Source organism: Somniosus microcephalus, chromosome 14, assembly GCF_052327205.1.
Source record: "Somniosus microcephalus isolate GS21.2 chromosome 14, FLI_Smic_1.0, whole genome shotgun sequence".
In the NCBI taxonomy this organism is placed as follows: Eukaryota; Metazoa; Chordata; class Chondrichthyes; order Squaliformes; family Somniosidae; genus Somniosus; species Somniosus microcephalus.
In genome coordinates, this window is record NC_141000.1 from 77,087,642 (window position 1) to 77,108,709 (window position 21,068).

At 49.8% G+C, this 21,068-nt stretch overlaps 1 protein-coding gene across 4 annotated transcripts in view; it reads right to left on the reverse strand.

Moving 5' to 3' along the window:
- The window catches only part of ccdc181 (coiled-coil domain containing 181), a 62,680-nt gene extending 46,199 nt beyond the window's left edge, over positions 1-16,481 (reverse strand). For 2 of the 4 annotated variants that reach the window (XM_086006736.1, XM_086006732.1), the window contains exon 1: positions 16,395-16,481. The gene's annotated coding sequence lies outside the window, so the exon portion shown is untranslated. Of the gene's footprint in view, positions 1-16,262; positions 16,369-16,394 lie in introns of those variants that run through there. The other 2 variants (XM_086006734.1, XM_086006735.1) reach the window with 2 other exon arrangements.
- Between the last annotated feature and the right edge of the window lie 4,587 nt (positions 16,482-21,068).

Consider the following 21,068-nt stretch of genomic DNA (forward strand, 5'->3'; position numbering starts at 1 on the left):
AGAGAAGTTATGCTGAACCTTTATAAAGCGCTGGTTAGGCCACAACTGGAGTATTGCGTCCAGTTCTGGTCACCACACTTTAGAAGGATGTGAAGGCACTTGAGAGGGTGCAGAGGAGATTTACCAGAATGGTTCCGGGAATGGGGGATCTTAGCTACAAGGACAGGTTGAAGAAGCTGGATTTGTTTTCATTAGAGCAAAGGAGGTTTGAGGGGTGATTTGATGGAGGTGTACAAGATTATGACGGGTTTGGATAGGCTAGACGGGGAAAGGCTGTTCCCACTAGTTGATGCTACAAGGACTAGGGGACACAGATTTAAGGTTTTGAGCAAGAGAGATACAGGGGGGACGTGAGGGGAAAAAAAATTTACGCAGCGAGTGGTGAGGACCTGGAACTCGCTGCCGACGGAAGTGGTGGAAGCGGAGACACTCAATGTTTTCAAGGGAAGACTGGATAGGCACTTGAGGGAAATAAACTTGCAGGGCTACGGGGATAGTGCGGGGGAATGGGACTGACTGGATTGCTCCACAGAGGACCAGCACGGACTCGATGGGCCGAATTGCCTCTTTCTGTGCTGTTATGACTCTAACACATCCACATCCAACAGCAATGATATATAGCATTTTTATGTTCCTGTTCAAGCATTAGTTACTTGAAATTCATCATGGAAAATTCACTACCCTGTCTAAGTGCTAATTTACCTTGCTTGTATATGTATCTGGCAGCAACTGTGTTTCAAGTGGCTCACTGGGTGTAAGTGACAAACATTGAACTAGAAATTCCACAATGAGAATTCAGATAAGAAAAGATTTAAGAGTGTACACAAGATGCTACCTTTGAAAACCAAAAGTTCAGCACAATGCTGAAGTAACTAAAAGAGTTCACTGAGGTTGCTATCAGCACAGTAAACACAATACTGTATTATGTTGCATGCCTATACTTGTGCTCTTAATAAATAATGAATCATTCAAATGACTTTAACATATATGAACACTGTTATAGAGTTCCTTTTGTGGCTATAGTTTCAGAGGCAAGAAACTTACTGCCTTTACACAAATATACGACGCTGAACTCTACATTGCCAGTACTCTGTGATTCGACGGGAACGGTAGCATAGTGATTATGTTACTACTAGACTAGTAATCCAGAGGCCTGGACTAATGATCCGGAGATGCGAGTTCAAATCCCATCACGGCAGCTTGGGAATTTAAATTCAGTTAATTAAATAAATCTGGAATAAAAAGCTAGTATCAGTAATGGTGACCATGATACTATCGGATTGTCGTAAAAACCCATCTGGTTCACTAATGTCCTTTAGGGAAGGAAATCTGCCGTCCTTACCTGGTCTGGCCTATAAGTGACTCCAGACCCACAGCAATGTGGTTGACTCTTAACTGCCCTCTGAAATGTCCTAGCAAGTCACTCAGTTCTGCAAAACAATAATAAAACCGGACGAACCACCCGGCATCGACCTCGGCACCAGCTACGGCACACCCAGCCCAGTTGGCCCTGCAAAGTGCTCATCAACATCTGGAGACTCATGCCAAAATTGGGAGAGCTGTCCCACAGACTAGTCAAGCAACAGCCTGGCAGTCATACTCACAGAATCATACCTTTCAGCCAATGTCCCAAACTCCTCCATCACCATCCCCGGGTATGTCCTGTCCCACCGGCAGGACAAACCCACCAGGGGTGGTGGCACAGTGGTATCCAGTTGGGAAGTAGTGGCCCTGGGAGTCCTCAACATTGACTCCAGACCCCATGAAGTCTCATGGCTTCAGGTCAAGCATGGGCAAGGAAACCTCCTGCTGATTACCACCTACCGCCCTCCCTCAGCTGATGAATCAGTACTCCTCCATGTTGAACACCACTTGGAAGAAGCACTCAGGGTAGCAAGGGCACAGAATGTATTCTGGGTGGGGGACTTCAATGTCCACCAAGAGTGGCTCGGTAGCACCACTACTGACCGAGCTGGCCGAGTCCTGAAGGACATAGCTGCCAGACTGGGCCTGCGGCAGGTGGTGAGAGAACCAACACAAGGGAAAAACCTACTTGACCTTGTCCTCACCAATCTACCGGTCGCAGATGCATCTGTCCATGACAGTACTGGTGGCAGTGATCACCGCACAGTCATTGCGGAGACGAAGTCCCGTCTTCACACTGAGGACACCCTCCATCGTGTTGTGTGGCACTACCACCGTGCTAAATGGGGTAGATTCAGAACAGATCTGGCAGCTCAAAACTGGGCATCCATGAGGCGCTGTGGGCCATCAGCAGCAACAAAATTGTATTCCACCACAATCTGTAACCTCATGGCCCGGCATATCCCTTACTTTACCATTACCATCAAGCCAGGGGACCAACCCTGGTTCAATAACGAGTATAAAAGAGCATGCCAGCAGCAGCACCAGGCGTACCTAAAAATGCAGTGCCAACCTAGAGAAGCTGCAACACAGGATTACATGCATGCTAAAAAGCGGAAGCAGCATGCTATAGACAGAGCTAAGTGATCCCACAATCAACAGATCAGATCAAAGCTCTGCAGTCCTGGCACATCCAGTTGTGAATGGTGGTGGACCATTAAACAACTAATGGGAGGAGGAAGCTCCATGAATATCCCCATCCTCAATGCTGGCGGAGCCCAGCATGTGAATGCAAAAGAAAAAGCTGAAGCATTTGCAACCATCTTCAGCCAGAAGTGCAGAGTGGATGATCCAAATCGGGTTCCTCTTGGGGTCCCCACCACCACAGAAGCTAGTTTTCAGCCAATTCAATTCACTCCACGTGATGAAGAAACAGTTGAGCCCACTGGATACAGCAAAGGCCGTGAGCCCCAACAACATCCTGGCTGTCATGCTCAAGACTTGTGCTCCAGAACTAGCCACGCCTCTAGCCAAGCTGTTCCAATACAGCTATAACACTGACATCTATGTCGAAATGCTTAGAACATGGCCTCGTCATAACCAACACCTTATTCCGTCAGAGAGACAAGTACAAGGCTTCATGGCAGCACCCTCGTTCCAAGCACTGGCATCTGCTGGACTACGTCATCATCCCAGTGAGGGACCCCAAGGACGTCCGCATCACCCGCGCCATGACAGGAGCTGACGACTGCTGGATAGACCACCGTCTAATCTGCTCTGTCATCTCCATCAATGCAGCCGCAAAACAGCAGTGGCAACAGAAACAATGCCGCAGGAAAATTAACGCTGGAGCACTCAAAGACCCCGCTAAGAAAGCCCTATTCAGCCTGCGCCTCACAAACGACCCGTCAACTCCCAGTGATGCAGAGACACAGAGTGCCCACAGCGTCTGGTCTGCACTCAAGGCCTCCATAATCAGCACCTGTGAAGAGACGCTCGGTCACTCAACCAGGAAACACCAAGACTGGTTCGACGAGAATGACCAGGAGATCCAGGAGCTAATAAGCCGCAGGCGCAAGGCATTTCTGATCTGGAAACAACAGAACTCGAGAGCAACTCTACAGAAGCCTGAAGGCCAAGGTCCAACAAAAAACTCGCGACCTAAAGAACAGATGGTGGGTGGAGAAAGCGCAGGAGATCCAGCAGCTAGCTGACAACCACGACGTGCGTGGATTCTTTAGCGCAGTCAAGACCATCTACGGTCCAAGCACCCAAGGCCCTTCCCCACTGCGGGCCAAGAATGGAGAGGTACTCATCAAGGACAGGGAAGCAGTCAGTGCCCGCTGGAAGGAGCACTTCGAAGATCTCCTTAACCACGACTCTGTCTTCGACACGAGTGTCCTCAACTCCATCCCACAGCATGCTACCCGCCACCATCTCAGCACAACCCCAGCCTGGCAGGAGGTTGAAAAGGCCATCCGACAACTGAAGAACAACAAGGCCTCAGGAGCAGATGGAATCCGCACCGAGGCACTAAAGCATGGCGCAGAAGCACTACTGGCGCGAATTCATGAACTAATTTCTCTTACCTGGACGGAGGAGAGCATGCCAGGGGATCTCAGAGACGCCGTAATTGTGACCATCTTCAAGAAAGGTGACAAGTCCGATTGTGGTAATTACAGAGGAGTTTCCCTGCTATCTGCCACAGGAAAAGTCATCGCAAGAATCCTCCTCAATCGCCTTCTCCCAGTGGCCGAAGAGCTCCTCCCAGAATCGCAATGCGGATTCCGCCCACTAAGGGGCACAATGGACATGATCTTCACCGCACGTCAATTACAAGAGAAATGCAGGGAACAGCACCAACCGCTGTACATGGCCTTCTTTGATCTCACAAAGGCCTTCGACACTGTCAACCGTGAGGGATTATGGAGTGTCCTCCTCAAATTCGGCTGCCCTCAAAAGTTTGTCACTATCCTCCGCCTGCTTCACGACGACATGCAAGCCGTGATCCTGACCAATGGTTCCACCACAGACCCAATTCACGTACGAACCGGGGTCAAGCAAGGCTGTGTCATCGCACCAACGCTCTTCTCAATCTTCCTTGCTGCAATGCTCCATCTCACCCTCAGTAAGCTCCCCACTGGAGTGGAGCTAATTTACAGAACAAACGGGAAACTGTTCAACCTCCGTCGCCTCCAGTCCAGATCCAAGGTCATCCCATCCTCTGTCGTCGAACTACAGTGTGCAGACGATGCTTGCGTCTGTGCTCACTCGGAGGTCGAACTCCAAACCATCGTAAATACCTTCACCGAAGCATACGAGAGCATGGGCCTTACACTAAACATCCGTAAGACAAAGGTCCTCTACCAACTTGCCCCCGCCACACAGTGCTGCCCCCCGATTATCAAAATCCACAACAAGGCCTTGGACAATGTGGACCACTTTCCATACCTTGGGAGCCTACTGTCAACAAGGGCAGACGTCAACGACGAAGTCCAACACCGCCTTCAGTGTGCCAGTGCAGCCTTCGGTCGCCTGAGGAAGAGAGTGTTTGAAGACCAGGACCTCAAACCCGGCACTAAACTCATGGTCTACAGGGCAGCAGTGATACCTGCCCTGCTGTATGCCTCAGAGACATGGACCATGTACAGTAGGCACCTCAAAGCACTGGAGAGGTACCACCAACATTGCCTCCACAAGATCCTGCAAATCTATTGGCAGGATAGGCGCACCAACGTCAGTGTTCTTGCTCAGGCCAACATCCCCAGCATCGAAGCTCTGACCACGCTCAATCAGCTCCGATGGACGGGTCACATTGTCCGCATGCCCGATACGAGACTCCCAAAACAAGCACTCTATTCGGAGCTCCGGCACGGCAAGAGAGCCCCAGGTGGGCAGAGGAAACACTTCAAGGACACCCTTAAAGCCTCCTTGAAAAAGTGGTAATCCCTGGCCCAAGACCGCACAAAGTGGAGAAGCATTCGGGAAGGCGCCGAACACCTCGAGTCTCTTCGACGGGAGCAAGCGGAAGCCAAGCGCAGGCAGCGCAAGGAGTGCACGTCAACCCAAGCACCCCACCCAACCGCCCCTTCAACCACCATCTGCCCCACCTGTGACAGAGACTGTAGGTCCCACATTGGTCTCATCAGTCACCTGCAAACTCATTTTTAATGTGGAAGCAAGTCATCCTCAGTTCCGAGGGACTGCCTAAGAAGAAGGGATCTATCCAACAATGTGGAAAACTGCCCAGGTATGTCCTGTCCAGAAAAAGCAGGACAAATCCAATCCGGCCAATTACCACCCCATCAGTCTACTCTCAATCATCAGCAAAGTGATGGAAGGTGTCGTCAACAGTGCTATCAAGCAGCACTTACTCACCAATAACCTGCTCACTGATGCCCAGTTTGGGATCCGCCAGGACCACTCAGTCATACCTAGCACAAAGGAAGATGGTTGTGGTGGTTGGAGGTCAATCATCACAGCCCCAGGACATCGCTGCAGGAGTTGCTATGGGCAGTGTCCTAGGCCCAACCATCTTCAGCTGCTTCATCAATGACCTTCCCTCCATCATAAGGTCAGAAGTGGGGATGTATATATCAATGATTTGTGTATATATCAATGATTTGGACTTGAATGTAGGAAGTATGATTAAGAAGTTTGCAGATGATACAAAAATTGGCCACGTGGTTGACAATGAAGAAGAAGAAAGCTGCGGACTGCAGGAAGATATCAATGGACTGGTCAGAACAGTGGCAAATGGAATTCAATCTGGAGAAGTGTGAGGTAATGCATTTGGGGAAGGCTAACAAGGCAAGAGAATGCACTATAAACAGTAGGACACTGAGAAGTGCAGAACATCAGAGGGACCTTGAAGTGCATGTCCACAGATCCCTGAAGGTAGCAGGACAGGTAGATAAGGTGGTTAAGAAGGCATACAGGATACTTGCCTTTACTGCACAAAGGTTGTGGTGGTTGAAGGTCAATCATCTCAGCCCCAGGACATCGCTGCAGGAGTTCCTCAGGGCAGTGTCCTAGGCCCAACCATCTTCAGCTGCTTCATCAATGACCTTCCCTCCAACATAAGGTCAGAAGTGGGGATGTTCACTGATGACTGCACAGTGTTCAGCGCCATTCACAACTCCTCAGATAATGAAGCAGTCCATGTCCGCATGCAACAAGACCTGGATGTTGTTCAGGCATGGGCTGATAAGTGGCATAAAGCATTCGCGCCACAGAAGTGCCAGGCAATGACTATCTCCAACAAGCGAGAGTCTAACCATTGCCCCTTGACATTCAACAGCATTACCATTGCCGAATCCCCCACCATTAACATCCTGGGGGTCACCATTGACCAGAAACTTAACTGGACCAGCAACATAAATACTGTGGCAACAAGAGCAGGTCAGAGGCTAGGTATTCTGCGGCGAGTGTCTCACCTCCTGACTCTCCAAAGCCTTTCCACCATCTACAAGGCACAAGTAAGGAGTGTGATGGAATACTCTCCACTTGCCTGGATGAGTGCAGCTCCAACATCACTCAAGAAACTCGACACCATCCAGGACAAAGCAGACCGCTTGATTGACACCCCATCCACCACCTTAAACATTCACTCCCTCCACCACCGGCATACCGTGGCTGCAGTGTGTACCATCTACAAGATGCACTGCAGCAACTCGCCAAGGCTTTTTTGGCAGCACCTCCCATACCTGCAACCTCTACCACCTAGAAGGACAAGGGCAGCAGGCGCATGGAACACCATCACCTCCAAGTTTCCCTCGAAGTCACAAACCATCCTGACTTGGAAGTATATCAACTTTTCTTCATCGTCGCTGGGTCAAAATCCTGGAAGTCCCTCCCTAACAGCACTGTGGGAGTACCTCCACCACACGGACTGCAGTGGTTCAAGGCAGCAGCTCACCACCACCTTCTCAAGGGCAACTAGGGATGGGCAATAAATGCTGACCTTGCCAGCAACGCCCACATCCCTAATTTAAAAATAATTGGAACTAAAAGCTTATAACAAAGTGTAAGTGCTATAAAATGTAGAATTAATAAAATGTGTTTACTCATACACTAGCAGAGAACTTGGCTCAGTTAACAAGGGATGCCAAAATATCTTAAAAGATACAGTAAAGTTCCTTAATAGGAACTCATCTTTTTTGACTATGTTCCCTCTATCCGTTGTATTCGTAAAATAACATAGAATGTATGGAGATCAAATGACTACTTGAACTGATGCTCCTTGTAAGTCAATATCCACATGGTCTGAATGACTAGCAATTAGTATGTACTGTTTGACAATGTGAGGCTAGAAAATTTCTACTTAACAGTAACTGATTTCTACTTATCCCATACAAAAATGTGCATTATAGAACCATATATACTGAATCATAGAATGGTTACAGCACAGAAGGAGGTCATTCAGCCCGTTGTACCTGTGCCGGCTCTCTGCAAGAGCACCTCAGCTAGTCCCACTCCCCGCCCTTTCCTTGTAACACTGCAAATTTCTTTCCTTCAGGTACTTATCCAATTCCCGTTTGAAAGCCATGATCGAGTCTGCCTCCACCACCCTTTCAGGCAGTGCATTCCAGATCTTAACCACTCGCTGTGTAAAAAAGTTTTTCCTCATGTCACCTTTTGTTCTTCTGCCAATCACCTTAAATCTGTGTCCTCTGGTTCTCGACCCTTCCACCAATGGGAACAGTTTCTCTCTCTCTACTCTGTTTAAACCCCTCATGATTTTGAACACCTCTATCAAATCTCCTCTCAACCTTCTCTGCTCGAAGGAGAACAACCCCAGCTTCTCCAGTCTATCCACGTAACTGAAGTCTCTCATCCCTAGAACCATTCTCGTAAATCTTTTCTGCACCCTCTATTAGGCCTTCACATCCTTCCTAAAGTGCAGTGCCCAGAATTGGACACAATGCTCCAGCTGAGGACAAAACAGTGTTTTATAAAGGTTCATCATAACTTCCTTGCTTTTGTACTCTGTGCCTCTATTTATGAAGCCTAGGATCACATGTTTTTTCAAATGCTTTCTCAACCTGCCCTGCCACCTTCAACAATTTGTGCACATATACCCCCATCTCTGTTCATGCACCCCCTTTAGAATTGCATCTCCTTGTTCTTCCTACCAAAATGTATCATTTTACACTTTTCTGCTTTAAATTTCATCTGCCACGTGTCCGACCATTCCACCAGTCTGTCCATGTCCTCTTGAAGTCTATCCCTATCCTCCTCACTGTTCACTATACTTCCAAGTTTTGTGTCATCTGCAAATTTTGAAATTGTGCCAAGTCCAAGTCATTAATATATATCAAGAAAAGCAGTGGTCCTAATACCGACCCCTGGGGAACACCACTGTGTACCTTCCTCTAGTCTGATAAACAACCGCTCACTACTACTCTCTGTTTCCTGTCACCTATTCAATTTTGTACCCCTGCTGCCACTGTCCCTTTTATTCCATGGGCTTCAACTTTGCTGGCAAGCCTATTATGTGGCACTTTATCAACTGCCTTTTGGAAGACCATGTACACCATGTCAACTGCATTGCCCTCATCAACCCTCCCTGTTACCTCATCAAAAAACTCAATCAAGTTAGTTAAACACGATGTACGTTTAACAAATCTGTGCTGGCTTTCCTTAATTAATCCACACTTGTCAAAGTGACTGTTAATTTTGTCCTGGATTATCGTTTCTAAAAGCTTCCCCACTACTGAGGTTAAGCTGACTGGCCTGTAGTTGCTGGGTTTATCCTTACACCCTTTTTTGAACAAGGGTATAACATTTGCAATTCTCCAGTCCTCTGGCACCACCCCGTATCTAATGGAGGATTGGAAGATTATGGCTAGTTCCTCCACAATTTGTACCTTTACTTCCCTCATCTGGTCCTAGTAACTAATCTATTGTAACATTACCACAGTTCTACATCTATATTCACCAATCTTAGAGGGCATATGGCAGAAAAAAATGCATTTATTGAAGCACAGGTCTATTTTATCACCCAGTAAAGTGACACAATAAAGTAAAAGGAACTTACAGCATAAGTTCATCCATACAGCATCTTTCATAATCTCAGGACCTTGCAAAGTGCTTTACAGCCAATTAAGTACTTTTGAAGTGCTATCATTGACATAATGTGGGTAAACACAACAGGAAATTTGCACACAGCAAGATCCCACTAACCCCAATGAAATCAACGGCCAGATAATCTGTTTTAGTGATGTTGGTTGAGGGAAAAATATTGGCCAGAATACTGGGAGAACTCCCCTGCTCTTCTTCAAATAGTGCCATGGGATCTTTTACAACCACCTGCGATGGCAGACGGTTTAATGTCTCATCCAAAAGACGGCAACTCTGACAGTACAGGATTCCCTCCATACTGCACTGATGTGTCAGCTTAAATTACCTGCTCAACACTCTGGGGTGGGACTTGAATTCACAACCTTCTGACTCAAAGGCAAGGCTGACGGAATATTTCAATAAGTGCCGAGTACTTTATTAACAATAGCTGGGGAGCCCCGCGTTGCGAGGGCAATTTTGGGGCGCTTGGTCTCCCTGCCCCTGTGTGTCCCCCCTCTCCCTGTCATGTCCTCTCCCTGTCCTATCCCTCCCTCCCCTCCCCTGGCCCACCCCCACTCCCCTCTGTCCCTCTCTCCGGCCCCTCCCCCTGCCTAGCGCCTGAGGTCCGGAGCTGAGGTCCCCCGCGTATCGCGCGGCTGATGGACGGCCGCTGTGGGCGGGCGGCCGGCGCATGCGCGGTCAGTGCGGCCGGCGCGAGCCCCCCGCGATTTCCCGAGGCTCGCCCCCCCCGCGATTTCCCGAGGCTCTCCGCCCCCCCCCCCGCGCCGGTGATTTCCCGAGGCTCTCCCCCCCCCCCCCCGGGCGATTTCCCGAGGCTCTCCCCCCCTCCGCGCGATTTCCCGAGGCTCTCCCCCCCCCACCCCCCCCGCGATTTCCCGAGGCTATCCCCCCCCCCGCGATTTCCCGAGGCTCTCCCCCCCACCCCCCCCGCGATTTCCCGAGGCTATCCCCCCCCCCCCCGCGATTTCCCGAGGCTCTCCCCCCCCCCGCGATTTCCCGAGGCTCTCCCCCCCCCCGATTTCCCGAGGCTCTCCACCCCCCCCCGCGATTTCCCGAGGCTATCCCCCCCCCCCCGCGATTTCCCGAGGCTATCCCCCCCCCCCCGCGATTTCCCGAGGCTCTCCCCCCCCCCCGCGATTTCCCGAGGCTCTCCCCCCCCCGATTTCCCGAGGCTCTCCACCCCCCCCCCGCGATTTCCCAAGGCTCTCCCCCCCCACCCCGCGATTTCCCGAGGCTCTCCTCCCCCGCTATTAAATTGTTATTTAATTCCCTAACACATCATTAAAATATTTACCTTACTTCCCTAACACACTGAAAGTGTGGGGAAAAAATTGTGAAAAATCAAGATGGCGGCCACTCACCTCAGTTCAGAAGGATAAGGCCCGCCCACACACACACCGATTGGTCGACCGGTCAGGTCACCGAAGCGTAGGATTGGTCAATCGTCGAGCCACTCGACACTCAACTGTAGGAAGGAACCCGCCGTCCGATTGGTCGACCTCGACGTCACACGGTCGCTAATGAGATGCTAATGAGCGGAAGGCTGAATGTTTTTCGGATACCGCGGGCGCAGTTTTTGTCCGGCCGAAACGTAAATACCCCTATGACCGGTCCGGAATCGCAAGCTTTCTTTTGAGGCGACGCGCGCGTCGGTACGCTCTGTAACTTCCAAACGTATAGAGAACGGACAGACATCGGGACAGACAGAAGAGCCGCTTTATATATATAGACTAGCTGGGGGGAGCCCGGCGTTGCCGAGGCTTTTTGAGGGCATGTTGTTGTTGGAAGAGAGAGAGGGAGCGACTGGGGGGAAGAGAGAGAGGGAAGGAGAGAGAGAGAGAGGGAAGGAGCGAGAGAGAGATCGGGAGCGCGGCGGGGGGGGGGGAAAAGAGAGAGAGCGCGCGACGGGGGGGGGAAAGAGAGAGAGCGCGACGGGGGGGAAGAGAGAGAGCGCGACGGGGGGGGGGGAAGAGGGAGAGCGAGCGGGGGGGAAGAGAGAGAGCGAGCGGGGGGGGAAAGAGAGAGAGCGCGAGCGGGGGGGAAGAGAGAGAGCGCGAGCGGGGGGAAAGAGAGAGAGCGCGAGCGGGGGGAAAGAGAGAGAGCGCGAGCGGGGGGAAAGAGAGAGAGCGCGAGCGGGGGGAAAGAGAGAGAGCGCGAGCGGGGGGAAAGAGAGAGAGCGCGAGCGGGGGGAAAGAGAGAGAGCGCGAGCGGGGGGGGAAGAGAGAGAGCGCGAGCGGGGGGGGGAAGAGAGAGAGCGCGAGCGGGGGGGGAAGAGAGAGAGCGCGAGCGGGGGGGGAAGAGAGAGAGCGCGAGCGGGGGGGGAAGAGAGAGAGCGCGAGCGGGGGGGAAAGAGAGAGAGCGCGAGCGGGGGGGAAGAGAGAGAGCGCGAGCGGGGGGGAAGAGAGAGAGCGCGAGCGGGGGGGGAAGAGAGAGAGCGCGAGCGGGGGGGAAGAGAGAGAGCGCGAGCGGGGGGGAAGAGAGAGAGCGCGAGCGGGGGGGGAAGAGAGAGAGCGCGAGCGGGGGGGGAAGAGAGAGAGCGCGAGCGGGGGGGGAAAGAGAGAGAGCGCGAGCGGGGGGGAAGAGAGAGAGCGCGAGCGGGGGGGAAGAGAGAGAGCGCGAGCGGGGGGGAAGAGAGAGAGCGCGAGCGGGGGGGGGAAGAGAGAGAGAGCGCGAGCGGGGGGGGAAGAGAGAGAGCGCGAGCGGGGGGGAAGAGAGAGCGCGAGCGGGGGGAAAGAGAGAGAGCGCGAGCGGGGGGAAAGAGAGAGAGCGCGAGCAGGGGGGAAGAGAGAGAGCGAGATTGGGAGTGTGAGAGAGAGCGAGATTGGGAGTGTGAGAGAGAGCGAGATTGGGAGTGTGAGAGAGAGCGAGATTGGGAGTGTGAGAGAGAGCGAGATTGGGAGTGTGAGAGAGAGCGAGATTGGGAGTGTGAGAGAGAGCGAGATTGGGAGTGTGAGAGAGAGCGAGATTGGGAGTGTGAGAGAGAGCGAGATTGGGAGTGAGAGAGAGAGAGAGATTGGGAGTGTGAGAGAGAGAGAGATTGGGAGTGTGAGAGAGAAAGAGATTGGGAGTGTGAGAGAGAGAGAGATTGGGAGTGTGAGAGAGAGAGAGATTGGGAGTGTGAGAGAGAGAGAGATTGGGAGTGTGAGAGAGAGAGAGATTGGGAGTGTGAGAGAGAGAGAGAGAGAGAGATTGGGAATGTGAGAGAGAGAGAGAGAGAGATATTGGGAGTGTGAGAGAGAGAGAGATTGGGAATGAGAGAGAGAGAGAGATTGGGAGTATGAGAGACAGATTGGAAGTGTGAGAGAGAGAGATTGGGAGTGTGAGAGAGAGAGATTGGGAGTGTGAGAGAGAGAGAGACTGGGAGTGTGAGAGAGAGACTGGGAGTGTGTGAGAGAGAGAGAGACAGGGAGTGTGAGAGAGAGAGATTGGGAGTGAGAGAGAGAGAGACTGGGAGTGTGAGAGAGAGAGACTGGGAGTGTGAGAGAGAGAGAGACTGGGAGTGTGAGAGAGAGAGAGACTGGGAGTGTGAGAGAGAGAGAGAGAGAGAGAGAGATTGGGAGTGTGAGAGAGAGAGACTGGGAGTGAGAGAGAGAGAGAGAGAGAGATTAGGAGTGTGAGAGAGAGAGACTGGGAGTGTGAGAGAGAGAGACAGATTGGGAGTGAGAGAGAGAGAGAGAGACATTGGGAGTGAGAGAGAGAGATTGGGAGTGTGAGAGAGAGAGAGATTGGGAGTGTGAGAGAGAGATTGGGAGTGTGAGAGAGAGAGATTGGGAGTGAGAGAGAGACTGGGAGTGTGAGAGAGAGGGAGACTGGGAGTGTGAGAGAGAGAGATTGGGAGCGTGAGAGAGAGAGAGTTTGGGAGTGTGAGAGAGAGTTTGGGAGTGTGAGAGAGAGATTGGGAGTGTGAGAGAGAGAGATTGGGAGTGAGAGAGAGAGAGAGAGAGAGACTGGGAGTGTGAGAGAGAGAGAGACTGGGAGTGTGAGAGAGAGAGAGACTGGGAGTGTGAGAGAGAGAGAGACTGGGAGTGTTAGAGAGAGAGATTGGGAGCGTGAGAGAGAGAGATTGGGAGCGTGAGAGAGAGATTGGGAGTGAGAGAGAGAGAGAGTTTGGGAGTGTGAGAGAAAGATTGGGAGTGTGAGAGAGAGAGATTGGGAGTGTGAGAGAGAGAGATTGGGAGTGTGAGAGAGAGAGAGAGAGAGAGAGAGATTGGGAGTGAGAGAGAGAGAGAGAGAGATAGGGAGTGTGAGAGAGAGAGAGATTGGGAGTGAGAGAGAGAGATTGGGAGTGTGAGAGAGAGAGATCGGGAGTGTGAGAGAGAGAGATTGGGAGTGTGAGAGAGAGAGATTGGGAGTGTGAGAGAGAGAGATTGGGAGTGTGAGAGAGAGAGATTGGGAGGGGAGGGGAGGGAGGGAAGGGGGAGAGTCCCTGAGCCCCGCCCCCCCCAATCACCCGAGCCCCGCCCCCTCGATCTCACGAGCCCCGCCCCCCCGATCTCCCGAACCCCGCCCCCCCCCGATATCCCGAGCCCCGCCCCCCCTTCTCAGGAGCACGGCCCCCCCCCCGAGCCCTGCCCCCCCCGAGCCCCGCCCCCCCCCGAGCCCCGCCCCCCCGGATCTCCGGAGCCCCGCCCCCCCGAGGGTGGCCCCCCCGATCTCCCGAGCCTCGCCCCCCGCCCTCCCGAGCAGCGGCGTCCCACTCTCCGGAGCCCCGCCCTCCAGATCGCGGCTGAGAGACCCGCCCCCTGCCCGAGCCAAGCGCTGAACAGAGAGACTGCTGCGTCTCAGCTGCTCCTGCTGCGCGCGCACCCTGACCCTCGTGGCTGACGCCGATTGAGTTCGGGGACAGCCGTTTAAAAAAAAGCCAGAGCGGGCTCTCGCGGGCGGGCGGCGCATGCGCGGTTAGTGCCAGCGGCGCGAGGCGGCCCGCGGGGAGTAGGCAGGGAAACCCCGCGGGCTGGCGGCCGTTAGAGCGGCTCACTTCGTGCCCCGACACCGTCAAACCTGAGAGGGGGAAGTAGAGAGAGACAGAGAGGGAAGAGGAGAAGGAGAGAGAGGGAAGAGGAGAAGGAGAGAGAGAGAGAGAGGGAAGAGAGAGAGAGAGAGAGAGAAATTTTTGGAGCTTCAAGCCTGCCTGCAGCGGGCCTGGAGACCAGCACCGAGTCCCCCCTGCGCGAGGGTGAGGAGGAGGAGGGGGTTGCTAAACACAATATAAAACTGAAATAAATTGTTCATTAATTCCCTAACACATCATTAAAATATTTACCTTAGTTCCCTAACGCACAGAAAGTGTGGGGGGAAAAAATCGTGAAAAATCAAGATGGCGGCCACTCACCTCGGTTCAGAAGGATAAGGCCCGCCCACACACGCACCGATTGGTCGACCGGTCAGGTCACCGAAGCGTAGGATTGGTCAATCGTCGAGTCACTCGACACTCAACTGTCGGACGGCACGCGCCAGGAACCCGCCGTCCGATTGGTCGACCTCGACGTCACACGGTCGCTAATGAGATGCTAATGAGCGGAACGCTGAACGTTTTTCGGATACCGCGGGTGGGATTTTTGTGCGGCTGAAACATAAATACGCCTATGACTGGTCCGGAATCGCAAGCTTTCTTTTGAGGCGACGCGCGTGTCGGTACGCTCTGTAACTTTCAAACGTATTAGAACACAGACAGACAGACAGACATCGGGACAGACAGACAGAAGAGCCGCTTTATATATATAGATAGATAGATGGTTGCCACCGAGGATATGAAATTAAACAAAGACTGAAGTCAGTCATCATCTCAACAAGACAGGGTAGCATCAGAACTGGCACAGTCCAGCTTTGGATACATCTTTTATAGGCCTAACAAAGACAGGACATTTCCAATTTGACAAAGAAAGGTAGAGTGAACATGTCGATGTCAACAGTTCAAACATGCTAACTACTTTCACAGAGGCAGCTGCTAGGTTCAACAGCCAACAGCAGCTTTAGAAAAATTAAACAATTTATGCTGAGCAAAGGTTGTATCACTTAAGTTAGGTACAGACATTTGAAGGGCAAAATAATTGGAATGATAAAAAAAGTTACAAAAAAGGACAGGAAAACCAATCATTGTGGTTAATGTTCAAATCACAGGCTGAATTGTGTTAAAAAAGGAATATGAGGCACTGTTCTTGTAGTTGGTTGGAGCCTAAAAATAGAAAATTCAGACTCAGAATGATATTGGTCAGGAAGAAATGTTGAAGTGGCAAGCCAGAGAGAAATCAAAATCATACCTACAAACAGGAGAGAGGTGTCCAGCAAAGTGGTAGTTCCATCTACATTTAGTCTGCTCAATATTGGGGCAACTACAACTGCGAGCAACTTACAATCCATTAGAGGAGATAGGGCCTGGCCAACAACAATGTTACACACCTACTTTTTAAACTTAATATTTGAATATGACCACTTAGGGTCATCTTAAAAGAAAATAATTGTATACAATAAGGTTTGTTATAATGCAAACTACATGTTACTTATTAAAATTTTGTAAAATCATAACTCATTAATACAACTAGATATGGCAACTACACAGCAATACTCCTTCAAATGTTTTGACAATTGTCACACGCCTAACTTTACTTCCCATATTTTTTTAAAGCAGCAGAGTCAAAGATGAAAGGGGGAATCCATTAATAAATAATTAAATAATAATAATAAATACCCCTTAATAATTTAACTTAAAATGGATGCCTAATTATTATAAACCAAATTATTTGCTATTTTGTACTCCCAATGGAGGATTTTTTAAAATCCCATAATTTGTTAACACTCTGTAATTAAACAGAAACCTCTTGCTGCTGTGTATTCAGACTCCTGAAGAGGACAGGCGGTTTCGGCCCGCGAGCAGTGATGGGCGCTGAATTACAGGCATTCTATAATATCGGATATGGTTCCTCGCCTCCGCTCCTGCTGTCACCTACCTGTTCATGGCAACCTCGCTCCACCGTGCGCTGCCCTCGTTCTCCCTGCCCCGCTATGGATGCTGATGTTGGTGCTCGAATGCTGCGTTCAAAATGCGTTCTCTTCCCAACAGCTGCCGCGCGCGAGCCCAGGTTAGCATGGCGACAATCGCTAGGCAACGGAGACAACTGGCAAGACATATGACGCACTGGTTGCTAGGATTTGGCTGCGGCCCGGGCCGCGGTGGTTTACACTGGGCTTCACCGCCTGTTTGAACACTGGCTGCCCTCAGAAACTGATTTAGACGGTGGCAGCAACTTCATCAGAGAGATTTGACTAGAACCTGTAAAAAAAAAATCAAATAAACTGAAAGGTGAATTAATCCAGCTCCCGGCCAACAATACAAAGGCTCTCTTCCAGGTGTTGGGTGATAAGCTATGAGGAAAGAAGTTCTATCTTGCCAGTTCAGAGAGAACACAGTTAAGGAAACCCTCCAAATATATAAAATAGTGATCGATCTGCTGTGGCCTTAGACAGGGGAAGTCAAAATTATTTTCAGGTCAAGCAGGGTGCGGATAATGCAACCAACGTGGACGGAGGAGAAGAAGCAAGATAGGAATGGGGAGGATGCAAATGGGAGAGGAGGGCCAGGGAGAAACACAAGAACAGGAATAGACCATTCAAGTCTGCTCTGCCATTCAATTAGATCATGGGTGATCTGTACCTCAACTCCATTTACATGCTTTTGATCCATATCCCTTGTTTTCAAATTCCTCCATGGCCTTGCCCCTCCCTATCTCTGTAACTTCCTTCAGCCCTACAGCCCTCCAAGATATCTGCACTCTTCCAATTCTGGCCTCTTGCATATCCCCAATTTCAATCATTCCACCATTGGTGGCCGAGCTTTCAGCTGCCGAGGCCCTAAGCTCTGGAATTCCCTCCCTAAACCTCTCTTTCATCCTTTAAGATGCTCCTTAAAACCTAGCTCTTTGACCAAGCTTTTGGTCATTTGCCCTTGAAGGGGTTAAAATGAACCCTCTCAGAATTACAGATGCAGACAGGCAGCTGAGATAACCACTTAACTATGTGGTGCCGGCAGAATTAAAATTGGATAAAGGAGTGGGGATCATGTGCAGATGAGCCAGAGCTAAAAGAAACCAGGTGGTGATAAGAAGTTTCACAATAACAACTGACTTACGTAAAAAGGCAGAACTAAACCCGTACAGACTGGAAAAGTGCTACTTTTGCTAGTCCTACACAAGGACAGTGTGTAGAGAAGTTCTGCAAAACAAAGATAAGACGCAGCTGCGGGACAAGACAGAATGTGTGTGTTTAATGTAACAAAGAACATTTTAGAGGCTTTCTGAGAAAGCGATAAGAAATGTGCTGTTCTAGCTAAATTTATAGACAGCAGAATATAGGGGTCATGGGAATTTGACCTGTGACCAAAGGCAAAGTAACCTTTAACCACACAAGCATGACTAATACTGAAAAGAATAAATAAGCCATATGTGATCAGGTGATTATTGTAATACAATGTGATTGGATGAAAATGGAATAAAAAGCTGTACCAACCAAGAGAGAACGAGAAGTGTATCACTAGACCGCGGGGTCTTTGGTCTTCTCCCAGAACGTTCTGTTAATAAACTGTATACTTTTACTTTAAGACAGACTCGAGTGAATTTATTTTTCACCAACAGCCCTACTATCTCCTTATGTGGCTCAGTGTCAAATTTTGTTTGTTAATGTTCCTGTAAAGCGCCTTGGAACGTTTTATTATGTTAAAGGCACTATATAAATACACGTTGTTGTTGTTGTTATCCCTGGATAAACTTACCTAACCAAAATCTATCGCTCTCAGTCTTGAAAAATTCAATTGACCCAGCATCCACAGCTTTTTGGGGAGATAATTCCAGATTTCCACTACCCTTTATGTGAAAAGTGCTTCCTGATTACACTCCTAAATGGACTAGTTATAATTGTAAAATTGTGTTAGCTTGTACTGGATTCTTTTGTAGCTACCCTCTCGATTCCCTTTATCATTTTAAACACCTCAATTAGATAACCTTCAACATACTAAACTCAAGGGAATAAAAAACAAGTTTATGCAACTTTTCCTCATAGTTTAATCTTTTGATTACTTATTGCACCAATACACTAGCTTTTAGTGATTTGTGTACATGGACATGCAAATCCCATCTCTCTTCCACAGTTCCTAGGCCTAGAAATTGCAGTAGGCCGGAAACCTGCTGCTGCTATCACGGGCCGCAATTAATGGCCGCCCGAAATCATAGCACAGGCAGCCTGCTGATTTAAATTAGCGCAGTGCAAGACTGCTTTTCCGTCGGTACTCTCAGCAGGAGACCCAATGTAGCATGGCTGTAGTGTCCCTGAAGCAAGAGCAGCGTTGCCTTAAAGCAAGGCTGTCATTTTACAAAGCAGTGTCAGTCCCTTAAATGGGGACTGTCGGCTAAAATTAAGAAAATAAAAATAATTTTAAAATAGGCAATTAGAACTCAACTGCTTTCTGAAAAAGTATAAACATTAAAAATAATTTCCAAATGGCAGTCTTCAGCTCTAAAAGCTGAACTGCCTTCCACAACTAAAAAATAGTAAAAGTGCTTCAGCACTAACACAAATGGCTCAACAAGCCAGGGAAGGGGCAGTGTCTCGCATGCAGCACTCCAGCTTTGTGCAGGGGGTCAACACTGCAAGAGAGGTTCTCTACCCACAGGGGCCAGGAGGCCCTTCAGAAAGAACGATGTGGGACCAGATCACTGAGGCCGTCATGTCCAGCAGTGTCGCCCCCACGACCTGGCTCCAGTGCCCAAAGAAACTTCATGATCTCAGACCACTGATTAAGGGTAAGTGAATGCATCTTCAAAAGCCATCTCCTACCAACTGCACCACTAGCCTCACACACTGCTCATTCCACAATCCCCACCCCATTACTCACCTACCAACAATCTATACCAAACACGAGGCACATCTCCCATTCCTAGCTTCACCTCACCCCTTGGAGGAGACGGTGCTGGCCATTCTTGGCAGGAGCATGGCTGAGCCCTTGGCCAGCGGTGGTGCTGAAAGGATGCAAAAGATGCTGGTATCCTCATATGTTATCCTCCTTCTCACATCCCACTTCCCCCTCATCCCACAATATCTTCTTGATTTACAAGGTGTGCATGGTGTAAGCATGCAGCTCTTGCTTTCCCGCCCTCCCCTCACCACAACTCTACCCTTGTCCCTTCCTCATTTCACACACCCAAGAAATCCAGTCTGCCCAGCCAATGGTTGAATAAGAAGAAGGAGAGGAGAGTGATGAAGAAGAAGAAGAAAAAACACCATCACTCGATCAGATACTCCCAGCCACCAGCTCTTCGAGGTCGTCCTGCAAGGCAATCTGCAGTCTCCCCCACTGAAAGTCAGCAGCCTTCCACCAGCCATGCTGCAGCCACTGGGGTAGCACTGTATGACATCAGTAGAATAGGCAAAGGCACACACAAGACAGTCACTAAGGGAATGCAGAAAGGGTGATTAGTTGATTTCTTGATGTCATATTGAATGGATAGATGTATAAAGTTGGATTGGAAAATTTGCTTTGTGGTGGCTTTTATTTCAGCGTTGTGGCCAAGAGGATGCTGTGATGGTCAGTAACAGAGGTAAGGTAAGGTGTGGGACAAATGTTGAAAGCAGAATTGGAGTTGTGGTCACTGGTACTGCAGGCAGATGATGCCATCCTGAATATCCCGGCCAGAAAGGGATTGTCTGGATTGCATCCTTCCTTCTGCTTCCTCCTCGTCTGCTTCTTCCCCTTCTGCTTCTTTCTCTTCTGCATCTTCCTCTTCTGCTTATTCCTCTTCCCTCTGCGAGTGGATGCTGGAAATCTGAAATAAAAGCAGAAAATGCTGGAAATACTCAGTATGTCAGGCAGCATCTCGACCTGAGACATGAACTCTGATTCTCTCTCCACAAATGCTGCCTGACCTGCTGAGTATTTCAAGCATTTTCTGTCTTCTCAGAAGCCTTCCTTTACCATTTGAAGCCTTGCAAGCATCCAGCAGCACTCCCTGCACACTTTAAAAACTTCTAACATCTATTGCACCAAGACACTACTTCAATAAAATATTTTAAAAACAGTTCAGAAACTTAAAGCGAAACTTACCTGAAAGATGTGTGAGTCCCTTCAAGAAGTGCTGACAGTGTCTCTGCAGGGCTGCTTCACGCATGCTTTTCTGAGTGTGTTTAGGACCCAGCGGTAAACTCAGCAAAAAGGTCGAAGTTTGCAGACGTAGTGTAAAGTCGGTGTTGCACGCCGACTTACGTCACGCTCTGCTTATTTACATTTCTGGGACCGGCGCTACCAAAATGGCGGCCGACAAGTCCCGCGCTGGCCGGCGGAAAGACTGCGAATTTCTAGGCCAGCCTCTGGCCATTAAGAAAATAATCTCATTTGTTAATCTTGGATCCAAAGTGGATGACCTCATATTTCGCCACATTGAACTCCATCTGCTGCATTTAATCTGTCTTTGTCCCTTTGCAACTTTCTGCTCCCATCTACACAATTTACTGTATCTCTTAACTTGGTATATCATCTGCAAACTTAGATATACAACTCTCTATTCCTTCATCCAAGTCATTGACATATATGATGAAAAGCTGAGGCCCCAGTACAGATCTCAGGGGAACGCCACTTT